The sequence below is a fragment of the Pimephales promelas genome, chromosome 6 (genome assembly GCF_988280905.1).
Source record: "Pimephales promelas chromosome 6, fPimPro1.hap1.1, whole genome shotgun sequence".
NCBI classification, from domain to species: domain Eukaryota; kingdom Metazoa; phylum Chordata; class Actinopteri; order Cypriniformes; family Leuciscidae; genus Pimephales; species Pimephales promelas.
In genome coordinates this window covers 36,571,052-36,588,500 of record NC_142774.1, presented here as the reverse complement: position 1 = coordinate 36,588,500, position 17,449 = coordinate 36,571,052, and the positions used below count along the sequence as shown (strand labels likewise).

General features: G+C 37.5%; 1 pseudogene; it reads left to right on the top strand.

The window, feature by feature from the left end:
* The first annotated feature begins 3,168 nt into the window (after positions 1-3,168).
* LOC148978771 (transmembrane protein 94-like) lies at positions 3,169-13,654 on the top strand (annotated as a pseudogene).
* The last annotated feature ends 3,795 nt before the right edge of the window (positions 13,655-17,449 follow it).

Genomic DNA, 17,449 nt, shown 5'->3' with positions numbered 1-17,449 from the left:
GTCCTCGGAGGAAGCTCTATCTCAGCTTCATCCTCAGCTGTCATCTGCAAACATTACAGAGATGCAGATGACCATTGGAAGGCAAGTGGGCTAAAATTAAAGATTCTCAAAGAGCTTTTACAATCAGCGATGGTCTTTTGTTAGGTTACCTTTTGTTATGATGTCTAACCCTACTTTGGTCCAGTGTTCACTGGTCAGGGTTTTACTGACAGCCCTGTGTGCATGTAATAGAACCAAACACGTAAGACATTTACACAAATGCATGTATTAACTAAGTGCACTTATTTATTTATTTACACTTAAAGATTAGTGTGTGCCAAATACACCTTCGGAAAATACAAAACCTCTTTGGTTTCAGCCAAAAAATAATGTGTGCATCTTAAACACTGATTCATCTGTCATTTGCATATAATAGTGCAATGTTACACAAGTTATGTTGTTTTATGGTTGTCATAGTGACCGCTTTGACACTGTGTTGTTTCTCCTTCTGGCTGGGCTGGTTGCCATACCGTCTTCCAGTGGCTGAAGAGAGAGAGAGGAGATGCCCTGCTGAGTGGAGACTATACTGAACACTTTGCAGGGTTATTCACATGTACCCTACTGAGCACGCATCCTGAGTGCGTCATTCATTTCATTTGAATACTCTCCAGTTCTAGTTTGACACAGTACAAGGAGTGTTTTGTCGAGGCATGCTCATCCACGTTTCTTGCCAGGAGAACATTTAATTGCCCAGGTTGCTCGACTTATATCGGGCTGCATACTTCTGGTAATGGGTTTTTATTACTATTTAAAAACAAGTCCTTAAAATAAACATTGTGCCATTTACTTTACAAGGGTTCTTTATATTTTAGTTTACAGCTGTTTTTTGTTTTTGTCTTTTTAGCTTAAATTAGCTACATTGTTTTAATACTTTGCAAAGAAAAATAATCAAAGTCAGCATGAAACAGAAGTTGTTATACTCTATTTGTCCCTAATGTGACTTAAATCTGTCTTCTCAAACAAGAAAAAAAATTAGGGTGGGACTTAATGTTGTCCATTGGGAACTGATTGCATGGTTGTGGCAAGGGGGTAATCCACCCCAAGACGTCATATAGCTGACGTCTTGGGACGTCTTTTGACCATACGTCAACATCCGCCGTTTTAGGGTACCCTTTAATGTCGGTTAGATGACGTTATCGGATCCTAACCCTACCCCAGACCTAAACCTACCCCGTCAACTAACCGACGTTAAAGGTAAAGCGTCAGTTGTATGACGTCCAAGGATCGTCATGTAACTGACGTTAAAGGGTACCCTAAAACGGCGGATGTTGACGTAGGGTCAAAAGTCGTCCCAACACGTCAGTTATATGATGTCTTGGGATGAGACACCAGCCCAACATGACATCATGACTTTTGCATAAACTTGACTTGAAAGTGGCGTGTTATCCATACGCATTTTTAGCTATCCGCGTGTATACGTACATGTCTACGCCGTTAAATGTCCGAGTGATTCCGTGTGTATGTACACGCTGTTAAATGTCTGAGCAAAACAAAGCAAAATGTAGATCTACGTCTGGGGAGCGAAAAAAAATTTTCCTAGGATGGTAGGGCAACACTCATAAATGCCATTAACCCCAGTGACGGGTAGGTTTAGGGACGGGGTTGGTGTAGGACATATATTTATATATACAGTATGTAACGATTAAGTCAACGGCATTCATAAACACTCTGAAAAGCGATTATGCGTGTTGATGGCACACCAAAAATGGAAATACGAATTGGCGTGTCATACATACGCCATTTCATGAGATCAGTCTGACCAGCCGGAAACTGAAGCCTCCTGGACCCTGGGGGCCGCCATTGGTTAGCAAACCTTCACCTGCTGTTAGCATTCCATTGACTCCCATTCATTTTAGCATCACTTTGACAGCGAATAACTTCACATCTGAGTCGTTTAAAGACTCCATTTGCCCATTGTTTATTTCTAAAGAAACACGGCGGTGTATAAAAGGCTCCATTACCTTGTATCTTATGTTATGGCCCTGTAGAAGCAGTTTTTGTAAAAAATAGGCTAACGATTGCGTCACAACCACACGACTCTCTGTCGCACAGTAGAGAACTTACCGTATTGAAATGAGGAGAAGCTCGCGGATGTAACGGAGGCCAGCTATAGTTGCTGTGCGAGTAAACCTCACTCCCCTGATCTCAATAGGCACTCTAGCGACAGACGCTATAGGCTGCAGTCTTTAGCCTCATTGTTAAAGCGCCTGACTCTCATGCCGGAGACTCGGGTTCGAGGGTCGAGTGGGACCCGGGTGTTGGGGTTACACGGACAATCGGGAGAACGTGGAGGCATAAAGTCAAAGGGAGAGCCATAGAGAGTCATAAAGTTGCTCCTGCTGCTATCTCATGGACAGCTCCTACTCACGCTCTCAGTGTCTGCTAGATTTGGAAGGCAATGATTCAGATTCCTCTTGGCACAGCTAGAAGACTTAATTAAGGAAGTTATTTTGGATTATTTTACACGGATTAATCATTTATAATAAATACCGCAATATTCCATAAAAAAATAATTTTGAGTTCATGGTTACTTTAGCTGCTCTTTGGATGCATCCAGAGCTCTTGAAACACCCTTCCTCTGGTTGGCTAAGAGGCACAGAAGACCTGTTCACCCCACCCTCCCCTGGGGTGTCAGGAGACTGGACAAGAAACTTGTCAATCTACCTGTCAATCTGCTGGTGGAGAAGGGTAACATTATCTCTAGTCTACGCCCTGGCAGTGAAACACCTGAACTCTGAGGAATTCAGGTTAGAGAGGATACATGACGCACTCAAAGAAATAGTTCACCTAAAAGTGATATGACCAACGCATTCTCATCCCAAGGCAACATCTAACTGACACTTTTGACCATGCTTCAACATCCGAAGCTTTAGGCACCCTTTAGCGTCAATTAGTTGACGCAATCCTAGGGCATCATCTAACTGACGCTTTACCTTTAGCGTCAGGCGCGGGTAGGTTTAGGTCTGGGGTAGGGTTAGGGTTAGACTGCTAGGAAAGCGTCATCCTACTGACGCTAAAGGGTGCCTAAAGCGTCAGTTAGATGACGCATGGTCAAAAGCTGAAAAGACGTATGATTTTATTTTCACAAATACAATTCTCTTTCCCATACAAACACATACAGTGACCAGAACCTGCAAAGCTGCTTAAGGGACGAAAAAGCAGCATAAAAATAGTCAATATGACTCATGCACAATATTCTTAGTTCTCTGAAGCTAAAATTTGCTTAGTGTTAAAAACAGACCAGTATTTAGGGAGCTTGACATATGCTTCATGTAAAAGAGCAGAACCATTATAATGAATAAATAACGCTGTGTAAATAAATGCAGTTTGTTTCCAATGTGCCGAAGGCATATTTTTATGCTGTTTTCAACAGATGAATTCCATTCTTTTCCATTACTGATTGGAACTAAAAGACTTTCTCTTTGCACAAGAGCATAAAATCATTTTCTTTTCTCTGATTGGTCTGCGGACAGGAAGAGGATCATGCTGTCTTATCCCCCAGTGATATCCCTCACCTCTCCTCTCCTTCATCCCCATTGGATAGTGGAAGGCCCCACCCACATCGTTTGCTCCAACCACAGCTCTTCAGAGTAATGAAGACTCCAGCGGCTGAAGAGGTTCAGTAAGGCCCTGTCCCAAATGGCGCACTTCATGCAGACTTTCGGTCTAGTGGACTTAAATTGCGCATGCTCGCCAATTCCCAGGTGAAAAAGACGTGCAATTAAGTGTATTAAAAATGCATTACATTATATTTGTATTGTACTAAAAACAAATGTAAGTACATTTTTAATACACTTAAGTGTACGTCTTTTTCACCTGAAGTCTACGAGTCCGTAGGCCGTCCCATTTAGCATTTTAACGCTCTAAAGTGTGCTCAGCAGCGCCCCCTTTGTACCATTGAAGCGGTCTTCCGCGAAGCCCGCATAGAAGCAGGCTCCACGCACTTTAACTACCCACGAATCCTTGCAAAATGCAATGCCAATCAGAAACTGTATTATTATTTGCATAACCATGACATCTATTCTAATGCCCAGGTGGCATATACAATTATAGAACTGTAAAAGAAGGCTGTGTGGTTCACATGGACAGAAGATTTGGGAAAATAAAATAAATCCTGTTTTTGATGCTAAAGACTGTAATTTTTTGGTGTTATACTGTAGCTATCATGTTGCTATTTGTTTGCTCAATGATTAAAAAAAATTAAGTACTGCAAGCCAACAGAAACCTTTGGGCTAATAATTCAGAAAACAAGTGCTTCCCAGAGGAAAATGTTATCGCTTTTTCAAAGCTCAAGAGAGTTAATGTAGTCCTCAGTTATATTTTATTGACAAATCAACATATTTATAGACGTAAAAGACAAAGGGTTTCAGTCAGATAACAAGCTCTATTGTGTCCTTGTGTGTTCTAATACTCTCTTTTGAATAAGAGTCTTTTAATGTTTGCTTATCTGTGCCAGACACAAAACACAGATCCTAGTGGAGGACTTAAGAGCTTAAGGACTGTATTCAATATGATATGGATATTCCTCTATTATCAGCTTGTAACAACATGACAGAAATTGTCATTGACAATGGCAAAGCATATCCAATACATTTGAACTCCTAAACTACAGCCCCAGGATGTTCACAAGAGCCGGGTTTATGGGAAAAAAAGCCCAGAATTTGGCACCGCATCTCTTTTGTATGGATCTTTTTATGTAGGAGTTGTTTGGAGCTCTCTCATCAAAGACCTGTATCAGATCAGTGGATAATGAACGTTTCACTGTGCAATGTTTACTAGAGAGAGGCCCAGCAACTTTTGTGAGACTTGTGAGACACATTTTTTTTTAATATTTTTTATGGCTTTCATTTGGCTGATGTATTTTTATAAGAACTAACTAACATAGCTTTCAAAGTATTTGTTTGTTTTGATTAGTATTTTTTTAATTTTCAAGCTATTTGCCCTGAAAAAAAAAGTACCTTGGTGTTTTGGTATTTCTTTTGTTAGTGTTGAACTGTGAAATAGCTTTTTTCACTGTTTATGAAATGGAAAAATTCCCCTGTCCCGGATTGGTTGTAACATTTATCTGACCTTTATTCTCAAGGTGCTGCTTCTGGCTCTGAATCTGTTGTATATTTGTTTTGGCGTTCCTCACACTCCTGCAGCAACAGTACCTGTAGGATATCCAAAACAAGCATACACACATCTAACATTCTCTGAAACACACAAAATGCAAATACTTTGTTACAAAATGCTCATCATAGTTTGTGAGGACATGTGATGTAGTAGAGCAAAACATGCACAATGTTTTATATTTAGCCACACTATGTAACTTTTGGCACTTTAGCAGTTAAAAAAACAAAACTGCAAGCATTTTGCAAAAGAACATTATTATGGCTGAGTTTAAGCTATGCGTGGCTGCGGATGAATATGTTTTTTTTTCTCATAACTAAATAGAGAGATAGATAATCCTTCTGCTCTTAAGGCGAGACACTGCAGGTGAATAGGATAAAAAATTTAACTTACAGATGTCACCATGAAACTTTACCAGTTGATTACTCGCATAAATAGGAAAAAAAAAATGTTTAAAAAAAAAGAAAAAAAAATTCCCCCTGCTTTGGGTTGTACAGAGAGGCCATGCTCATATACAGATGGGCTCGCTGCCAGCGGAGGTCAGTATGTTCAATAAAGAGGAAACCACTCAATAGCTGGCTGTATTTTTATTGCTCACAACTGTAACCATGTGAATGAATATATTGTTGGTACTGATTTTGGACTGTGAAATTGATTTTCTCATTTCATTGAATAGGAAATGTGGAAGCTGACCCTCAAGAAATGTTACTCAGTGTTCTGGGGTCAAACACCAACACTCTGCCACACTGCTAGTTTGCTGCACTGTCTGGGATCTGGATCTCCACTGCAACCAAGCAAAAAAGACTTGCATGTAAGTTCAGTCAAGACCACTTTGCCAAGTATATAAATTTATTGCAATTATAGCAGTTAGTGTTGGCGGTATGGTTCAGTTCTGGGCAAAAACTCCTACGCCTGTCCATGCTGCTATGCCTGGGCAGAGCGGGGAGAGCAAATCAAACCCCCTGAGGTACAGAACAGAATCAGTAAATGCATGCATATTAAAATCCTCAATTATAAGTTGTAAAACTACATGATAAAGCTTGCAATGTATGACTTTATAGGAAAACAGAATGATTAAAGGTTTGTTGGGTGGAGTTGGGGTTGGAGGAGAGAGTTTAATGCGAGCAGCGATTCTAAATGCTGAAGAAATGGGAGTTTATATGTGCCGGGCTGTGTAAATTACCAAGTGTTTTTTGCACTACAATGATAGCATCTCTCACGTGAGGTGACATTGGGGCAGTGAATGCTATTCTATCTCTCTCAAAGTAATGCAATACTGAAATGAGAGCTTCAGTGTGTACCAGCATATCTGTGAACAAATCCCTTGCGGTCTTAGTGTGTGTATACTTAAATGTATTCATATAAATATAACAAAAACATCCTTGTTGGTTTTTGATGGTCCTGAAATGGTTTATAAATGGGTCTAATAATGTCTTAAATTAAATCAAGATGATAACGCTATTGAAATGTGCAGGTAAATCTATAGAAAAATGGAAAAAGTTCTGGTAATTAATGGCACATTATCTATTAATATTACTGACATTTACTTTTTGACTCTAAAACCTAAAAGTTCATTAGGCCCTATTTTTATTGACTTGTCCTAGAGTGTAGAGTTGATATATAGGGATCATAATGGTTATTGGCCAATAGTAGAGGATTTTCAATTAATCACATTGGACGATATTGGTGCTCATGCTTATTTACATTTAAATGACCTTTGCTGTAATTAAATTAAATGTAAGCAAATTTCAAAATGATAATCCATTCTTCATGCTGTATTATATGGCCACATTCACTTTTAGCATTTAAAACTATTGATTTTCATGTTTAGTGTTTCATTTTTAATTACACAATTTAAAAATTACACAAAAGTGGTATTGTCCATGATAACATAATAACATAATTTCTATGTGGTATTTGTAGGTCTCAGAGTAATGATGATTTTGCCACAGCATAGACATCCAACGCACATGGCACCCTTTAGCGTCAAATGAGACGCCGATATATGTGGGGCAGACGGCGCCTCCTAGTGGTCTAACCCTACCCCATATCTAAACCTACCATAACCGAAGCGTCTCATTTTGACGCTAAAGGGTGCCATGTCCGTTGGATGTCTACGCTTTGGCAAAAGTGTCGTATATGACGCCTTGGGATGAGAATGCGTTGGTCATTTTGTGGTGATTTCACATGGTAATTAATACCATGGTATTGTACCGTTATTCAAAAAATATCATCATAATATTACGGTTACTGATTCATCAGTGTCATGTAACCAGAAATCTTTCATATTTTTCAAATTCCATCAAACAAATTTCCATAAAAACTGCAATTGCATTCCTACTGTAACACTGCATTTGTTCATATCTAGGCTTATCTCCACCTCCACAAATGATCCTTTGGAACAGAGAATGAGTGTGGCAGCCTACACTCTGCCCTCCTCCTGCCCGGGACACCCAGGGACCACTGCTCCACCTTCTGTGTCAATGAGAGGGCTTCCTTTCTCACATCTCACAAACCGGTGAGCATACACACATGCATGAACATCCTTGGATGCACGTGACCTTTGACATTACATCACTCACCGCCAATAGTTAGCAGTTACTATGTTTATTGCTACCGTGTACAGAAATAGTATATGAAAAAAATGCATTATGTAAGGAAGGAGTTTATTTTATGATAATAATTATTTTGTAGATTATACTATATCCCACTCTTTGCAAGGCTGCTTACCAAATAAATAAAATAAATAAAAGGTGCTCTATGTATTTATTTTTTTTTTTGGAAGATGCCGCATTCATTTTTACTTAATTTACTTTTGAAGCATTTGAAGAGTTCAGATGCAAAAGCCTCTAAATACCATTTGAAATTTTCTTCTTTAATGATGATTTTTATCAAACTTGTATATTTAAGTTCAGTGATTTCACTTAAATGGCAATGATAATTACCTATTAATTGTTATTTAAGTGATCTTACTGAACTTAAATATACGAGTTTGACAAAAATCATCATTAAAGAAGAAAATTTCAAATGGCATTTAGAGGCTTTTGCATCTGAACTCTTCATTTGGAAAACAGTGAGGCTCCCATGCCAGACTTTTATTTGTTGGCTTTTCCTCTGCTTTTAATACAATCCAACCCTATATTTTAACCACAAGGCTGTTAGAACGGTTTGACCCGAGCAATAACCTGGTAGACTGGATCCTTAACTTTTTAACAAACAGGACGCAAAGAGTGAGAGTGAATTGCAGTCTTTTTTGACAAAGTCTGTTGATCAACCGGCTCTCCACAAAGAGGCGTACTCTCACCTTTTCGTTACATCCTAATTCACTCTAAATGTAGCCAAAACAAAGGACATGATCATTGATTTTAGAAAAATAATCCAAACACAATAAATTACACCAATCGAAGGTCAAACTGTTCAATGTGTGCAATTGTATAAATACCTATAACAGACTGAAAACTCACATTTGAAAATAACTGTAAAGTTGTAAGAAAAGGGCATCAGCGCCAGTCGCTTTCACGTTGACAAATCCATCATGACCCTCTTTTACCACGCTTTTATTGAATCAGTTGTATCATTTGCGCTAGAAGCCTGGTTTGGGAACCTCTCTTTGAAAAATAAAAACTCACTCAACCAAATAGTAAAGTGGTCTAGCAGATATGGTGAGCCACTGCTCAATGTGGAGAGTGGAGAACTTGTGCACAAAACATAACTGGTTTCATCTTAAACGACAGTTCCCATCCATTGCACACAGAGTTTCAGCTTCTACCCTCTGGGCGTAGGTTTATAATCCCTAGGTGTAGAACAAAATGACACAAAAACAGTTTTGTCCCTGCACCCATTACACTGAGGAATAAGTCATAGCTATACTTTGCACAGGTGTTGCTTTTATGTATGTAAAATGTATTCTGTATCGGTAAGAACTTTTTTTTTTTTTTTTTTTTTTTTTTTTTTGCCATCTCCTAATTTGTACTGTCTGCATCACGTTTTAACATCTACTCTCATGTAATGGAAATCAGTCTTAAGTTGAATGGTGTGTTATATGTGCCCCTTTGTTTTCCATATGTGTGAGGACTCTACTGCAAACAAAATCTACCTCCAGGTACAAGTAAAGCAACTTGAACTTGAATTTGAAATAAATGTTAATTGAACTGGATTTAAGTACGGTAAATATGCTTCAGATTAACAGTTTCGTAATATCACAAATTACACTGAGAACAATTTTTTTGTCCTAAAGAGATCTTCAATTGTTCTCATATGGCTCAGCTGATGTCATTTTGGGTGCATGCACTGAATTCTAGGATGGTGAGGATATTTAACACCTCACCGACTCTGACAGGTCTTCTAGTGTAGATTCATGCTGTGAACTCTGCATGTGTGAGTGTTACAGCAGTAGAAGCAATGCAGTGACCTGCTGTGAGTCTGAGTTCATTCACAATTGAATCCAAGTACCCCAAGTCTAGTACATTTACTGCTGGCATACCCTAGACTAGAGTATCTACTGTTGGCTTAAAGGGAGGGTAGTTGATTTGTTCCAGAAATATTTTTTTTTTTTTATGCTAGTTGAAAGTCTCTTTACATCCTGATAGCATGTGTGTGTGTGTGTGTGTGTGTGTGTGTGTGTGTGTGTGTGTGCCTTTGAACCACAATACCACAGGTACAGTACATGATGACACTACAGGTGTGAAGAATTATGATCATGGATTTGATTGAAAAAAAAAATCTGGAGGAAATCTGTGTGTGTGTGTGTGTGTGTGTGTAGATGACATCTATATCACACCCCTCAGGGACCAGATCTTTCTTGGTCTGGTGTCGTCACAGTATCTAGCTCATCCTGATGTGGTTAGACTTATCTTGGGTCTGGACAGTGCTTTCGTTCATTTTGTCTATTTTCCCGTTAAAGAGGAAGTTTGAAGTCAGGTCAGCAGACACAAACACTCCTACACACATTCGTAATAGCCTGAGGCATTTTGTCCCCCGGTTTATGCTAACCAATAGCCTGAACAGATCAGATGAAAAGGGAAGTGATTTTGGCATTAGGGGAAAGCTTCTATAGTTGTATAAATATAATACATTTAAATATAAATTGAAATATATTTAATATGACATACACTACTGTGAGTGCAGCAACCTGACTCACTAGCTTAGGACTTCAAAGTTCTTTTGTACGCAACACAAAACGTCAGCGAATAAAAGTCTTGAATCCAAAGTTCTTCGTTTGACTGTTTAATTATGAATTTCAAAACATAAAATAAAACAAAAACTTTTAAAAAACAAATTAACTGTTCCGTGTAGGTCAAAAGAAGCCACTGGACTTTGTGTTGCTCCAAAGTCCAGTGGCTTCTGACTGCTTCGCAGTATGGGCTACTACTTCTTCTTTCATATTAATCTAATAACCAATCAAATTGCATTATATTAAATCACTGGGCAACTGCTTACATTCAAATTTCTACGTTCCAATTGCAACACAGGTATTCTCAGATTTTACTAAATAAACATATTATTATTGGTTGAAATGGCTTCAACACACTACCATTCAAACGTTTGGGGTCAGTAAGATTGGGTTATAAGACTCTCGCCAAGGCTGTGTTTATTTGATCAAAAATACAGTAGTATTATTACAATTTACTGTACATTTTAAAATATATTAACATAGAAAACAGTTAATGTGTACCTGTGATAGCAAATCAGAATTTTACTCAGTGTCACTGATCCTTCAAAAATCATTCTAATATGCTGATTTGAAATCTGCTAATGTGAAAATATAATATCTTTGGAATTATCTGCGGCTGTACATTGACAAAACATACCAGGAATGTGTTTAAAAACAGTAAATAGGGTCTTTGTTGACTTTAAGTCAGGTTATGATTGTTGGATAGGAATGTTTTTCCTCTGCTTCAAAGGAAACATGTCCTGAATCATGTGACTCACTCCTCAGCTGCTGTTTAACATTTTTTTTTTATTATTTAAGCAATGTCGGGTGATTGACTGTACAAATGTTATTCATGTTATTTACATTTTGAATCACTCCATGAGTAGGTGTTTGCTGAGAAAATGGGACTGTCACATCTCCCTCCAATCAGAGAGCTTCTCTCTCGACCCAGATAACGTGGAGGAGCCATGGAGGAAGCAGGTGAGAGACAGACACATGCTGGCTAGTCTATGACCAATTGTTGAATTTTAAACAGTACTGTTCATTGATTTCAGAGAGGAGATTTTGCTAAGAGACAGTGCCAGAGATAGCCATGGAGCATGTCTTATCGAGGGCTTATACAGGGTGCCACTCATTTACATTGTTAACACTTCAGATATCTATAAAAGGAATTATATAGACCGTCTAAGAAGCTGTTTTCTTTGTTGGGACCAGGAGGTAGGAATGATTTTTAAACTGATAGACAAGCTGTACGCACACACATGCACACACTCACACACACTTTGACATAAATAGAGATAACCTGATTCTTGTTTTTCCAGGCCAAACTTCCAAAAGGAATAGAGAATGTGAGGCCACATCTGCAGAACATTGATAATGTTTCATTGCTGGTGCCTTTATTTACAGACTGCACTTCCCAGAGTAACACACACACACAACAATCCTTTATTTATTTATTTATTTATTTATTTGTATTTATTTTGATGAAAATGAATTGCATATATATATATATATATGAAATTTCTATTAATCAATACATTTCCCATGTGTTGTTGGTCCACTACTGATGCAAGTTTACATTATTTTAAATAAAATATGCAATGCGTAAAATATATCTTTATCAGAATCAGATAAATTAAATGAAACAATCCTTGATTCATAAACCCCTCCCAGAGGAAGACCAACCAAGCTGCAGTTGCTTGTTTTAGGCTTGTTATATCGGAGCTGATTGCTTGTTTTCTAGTGAGATCTGGCAATGCTCAGAATTATTTATATCATTATCAACAAAGCAACCATTATAAACTGTGCTTGTGTAGCTGAATGTGAGATGGTGTGTATCATGCAGGAGTATGGAGAGGTCGTGTGCTGCCTCGGGAGCAGTTAAAACATCAACAACAATGAAATCTTCCTACAAAGTGAGATCTGGTTTAACATAATCTATCCTACAACTCACCGCCGCTCATTTCCCTTCAACTCGACAACCTGCCAAGAAGATTTGCTCATGACATTATTCATTTTAATATTTTAACACCCTAATCCCCTAATCTGTGTAGACGCATTAAAATCTTAACTATAGGCAAATTTGTTTCTCTTGTCATTACCTATTTTTTACAGTCTTATGGTCATGACCCCTTTAAACATGTTGACCTTTTGTGATCTATTAGCAGGCCATGTTGTTGTACTTATTCAAGCTGTTGTACAATGGCACAAATCCTGGTTTCACTAATAAAGCCAAGTCTTTGTAAGTGGAATCACTTGCCGTTGTATCTGCATTATTGTATCATATGCATTTTTATTTATTATCTATTTACAAAATATTTGCATTATATTATGTTAATCAACTGTACATTATCCATTGTTTCTGATCTATTCATTGACAGCATTGCTTTTTAGATCCTCTGGTTCCCGAACACATCAGACTCTTTGAGCGTAATTCAGCTCTCTAGCGCCATCTGTGGGCTGGCCTGCACAGTACAGTTTAACCAACAAGACATCAATCATCAGGCTCATCAAACAGTAAATGTGGACGCACGTTAATGCTCACACGTCTATATGGATGAATGCATAATATCTGATGCATTTTTATATATCAGTGTGGCGAATGCACTTTCTAATGTTGTTTTCCTCGGGCACGTGACACCACGGCAGGCTTCAGAAAGTGCTTTCTGTTCTTGCTCCAGTGTCTGCTGTCCGTCGTCCTTATTCAGGTATTAAGAGAGGACTAGGAGGGCCACATAAAAAGATGAATTTAATTTAATTTTAAAAAGTCACAAAATAAAAATAAAAAAACAATCTAATAAATTAAGACATCCTTCTGCCAAAAATCTGATGACTGCCATTTAAGGCAAATGTATCTGATACAAAGTCTAGGACAATTCAAATACGACACAGTAATATGATGCAAAATTGCAATTAAGTAATACTACATAAACACATCACACCAATTGTGCTTGTATATAAAATACATTTAATTAAGGTCATTAATTAAACATTAATTCATTGAATAATTGAACTATTTAATCCATGTCTTATTTGTATATATTTTAACTAATCATTTAATTTTAGTTAAGAATGAACTGATTTCCTATAATAGCACTTCATAACATCACTCTTTTGCTCTGTCCCACATGCACTCCTTTTCTTTGACTTTTCTATTTCTGCCAGAAGTAATGAGTAACACATCTTAAGCTCAGGGTTTGACAGGCGCAGCTGAGTAAGCCTGTGTGTGTTTGTTTATTTCCACAGATTCTGGCATGTGTGTGTCAACTTCCTCCTCCACTGGGCACAAGTGAGGTCCTCTTTCTATCATGTTTCTATTTTCCCTTGCTCAAGTATGAACAAATGTTCTAAACAACAACCCAAACTTTCAAATACACACTAAAAGTAAATTAAAGTAACTAGTAGCAATTAAATTGTGGGTATAGACATTTCAACGAGTAACAATTGAATTCTTGATATCAAAAATAAAGGTTTTTACTAGTAATAATTGTATTTCTGTGAAATTGGAATTTCAACTAGTAAGAAATCAATTCTTGATATCAACAATTGGTTTTTGAATGGCAGCCTATGGTGACATTTCACTACAATTGTTGATATCAAGAATTCATATGCGGGAATAAAAGTTAAAATGGCTTGCCATAAGAGAAGCTTCAATATGACACCAAACTGATGTTATTCCTGATATCAAAAATTGTCATTGTTACTAAGAGAAATCTAATTCCTGATATCAATTAGTATCATTTTAACTAGTGAAAATGTAGTTGTTGATATCAAGAATTAATTATTAAAAGTCAAAACGGCTTGCTTATTGCCATTCCCAAATTGTTAATATCAAGAATTATAGCTTTTACTAGTTGAAATTCAACTGTTAATAATATCAAGAATGATAGCTTTTACAAGTTAAAATTGAATTGTTGATATCAAGAATGAAAATTTTTACTAGTTGAGATGTAATTCCTGATATCAAAAATTTCCATTGTTACTAGAAGAAATCTAATTCCGGATATCAATAACTTTTATGCAAATTGTTGATATCAAGAATTCATATCCTGGAAATGATTAAAAGTTAAAACGGCTTGCCATGTGAACTTCCCTTTTTGACACATCTATCAAAAACAAGTCACAATCTTACATGTGAATCCTGTCAATGCTGACACATTAGAATGCAATGAAATACAGTGTTGACCTCTAGGTGGCAGTATTGCAATGAGATGAGAACAACATCGGCAACCCCTTAAAAGAGACACTCTCCAGTGCGTTATATCAGTTTATGTTGTTTTAAGTTATTTTATTGCATAGTAAGTCCCCATCCACCTTTCTGATTTTCTTGATTGCAATATAATCAGGCTTGAACTACATTTATTGTATTACTTCATTTTGCAATTGCACAATCATAGGCATCATAGGACTTTAATTAGTATTATAATTTGCAATATTAAGTTTTAATGTCCTTAACACAAACACAACACTTCATATTTCTCTCAGAAACACAATTCTACTGGTTCAATTGTCCACGCTTTCAAACTCTCATGCCTGAACCATGACTGACATTTGACGTTATCATAAAAAATAATATCATCCAGTGAACAGATGTTAAGTGCTTTTAATGAAATATCATTTACTGTATGAGATGCTGTGTCAGCAGATTTGAGAGTGATTGACTTTAATGTCAGCAACCTGAATGTTGGGAAATGATGTGAGTATATAAGCAGCTTTATGGTTCTGCGCACTATGGGAAGATCTCTGCGTGTGTATTAGTGAGTCAGTGTATGATATATCTCTTTCGCCTATCTCCCCTTTGCTGTCTCGTTTAAAACAATGAAAGTCGCTGATTCGGCACTGTGTGTTTGCCATAAAACTCTCTTATCAGCTTCCTCTACCTACGGCACAAGCTTCCTCCATCCTCATTAATCTTTTGCTGATAAAACGAAGGTTAACAAACTCTTAATTCATCTAAGGAATATCGCCTCATGCTGGCCTCAATGTATGTGTACCTGTGATTGCGTAGTGGGGACTACAATTCCCTCTTATCAAGGCCAAAGGTTGCTAAGCAACTCATCTGCAGTTACTGTCCTTTTGAAAGATGATGCTTTGAATACGAGTGTATTTTATATTTTTAAATTCATAGACTAAGTGAATATGCACTTTGCATGTGATTAGACTTGCTGTATTTAAAAATGCCCATTTGCATGTCCATTTTGTGTGCATTTGAACAGATATAAAGGTCAGGTAGATCACATGATCACACCAGCTTATTCAACCGACCGTTTATGTCCTTTAGATCATTTAAGCTTGTTATATACTTTAGTTCAGAATAATGAATGTGTTCTAGTGTTGATTAAACATTCAGTTACCAAATCTAAGCAAACATAATCGCTGCATGTTTCAGCTGTACAGAGAGCAACTGACATTCTTGCGCCTTATAGCTCCAGGTCAAAATATAATGAGCTGTGAGATGTTTCTACAAAGAGAGCCATTCATCAGCAGACGTCTAGTTTTAGTGTATTTTAGTTTGCTGAATTAATCGCCTATAAAAGGAAACTAAATCATGTAAATTTATGTAAAGTATGCAACTGCCAGCTATTTCATCATTACCTGGCACTTTGCACAAATAGGGGACAAATTGGTTTCCTATTCGTTTTTAAAGCCCGAATCACATATCACAAGAGTTAATGGACTTGAATTATTAGAAAAAGAATGCACACTTCAGGTGGTAATGTGGCTACACCGTGAAGCTGAAAGGACCTTTGAAATAATTAAAATCATTTGACGAAGTGATATGGAACTGTAATGGGGATCCGGTCAAGACCTGGAACTACTTCATTTCCTTCAGTTTCTCTGAAAATAATTGCACACCTTAGAATGTTCGTCAACCAATCAGAATCGATCATTCAACATCCCCGAATCTCCAATAGATCTCTATATTAAGAATATATGTGTGTATTATTTTTCTAAAACATTTTAATCGAGAGAGTTTCAAACATTGGTTCTCATTTAAAATCACAAATCACACATACAACACGTAATGTGTCAAATCACGCATACACACACGGATTCTAGCTAAATATTTAGTCATATTTATTTGTTGAATAAATAAAATAGCTCATATAGTTTGCCCTTCTGGAACAACACGCTCAAAAAGAAATAAGCCTTTTAATTTGATTTAAGATTTTTATTCACATTTAAACATTGATCAGCAAACATAAACAGAAGCTCAACTGAACCTACTTGACGAGTGAGAATGAACCTCATTGGTTCTTGCTGAAGCTCAAACGTGATGCGTATCTCAAGAATGAACCTCATTGGTTCTTGCTGAAGCTCAAATGTGATGCGTAACTCAAGAATGAACCTCATTGGTTCTTGCTGAAGCTCAAACGTGATGCGTATCTCAAGAATGAACCTCATTGGTTCTTGCTGAAGCTCAAATGTGATGCGTAACTCAAGAATGAACCTCATTGGTTCTTGCTGAAGCTCAATCGTGATGCGTATCTCAAGAACGAACCTCATTGGTTCTTGCTGAAGCTCAATCGTGATGCGTAACTCAAGAATGAACCTCATTGGTTCTTGCTGAAGCTCAAACGTGATGCGTATCTCAAGAATTAACCTCATTGGCTCTTGCTGAAGCTCAAACGTGATGCATAACTCGAGAACAAACCTCATTGGTTCTTGCTGAAGCTCAAATGTGATGCGTAACTCAAGAATGAACCTCATTGGTTCTTGCTGAAGCTCAAATGTGATGCGTAACTCAAGAATGAACCTCATTGGTTCTTGCTGAAGCTCAATCGTGAAGCATAACTCGAGAATGAAGCTCATTGGTTCTTGCTGAAGCTCAATCGTGATGCGTAACTCAAGAATGAACCTCATTGGTTCTTGCTGAAGCTCAAACGTGATGCGTATCTCAAGAATTAACCTCATTGGCTCTTGCTGAAGCTCAAACGTGATGCATAACTCGAGAACAAACCTCATTGGTTCTTGCTGAAGCTCAAATGTGATGCGTAACTCAAGAATGAACCTCATTGGTTCTTGCTGAAGCTCAAATGTGATGCGTAACTCAAGAATGAACCTCATTGGTTCTTGCTGAAGCTCAATCGTGAAGCATAACTCGAGAATGAAGCTCATTGGTTCTTGCAGAAGCTCAAACGTGAT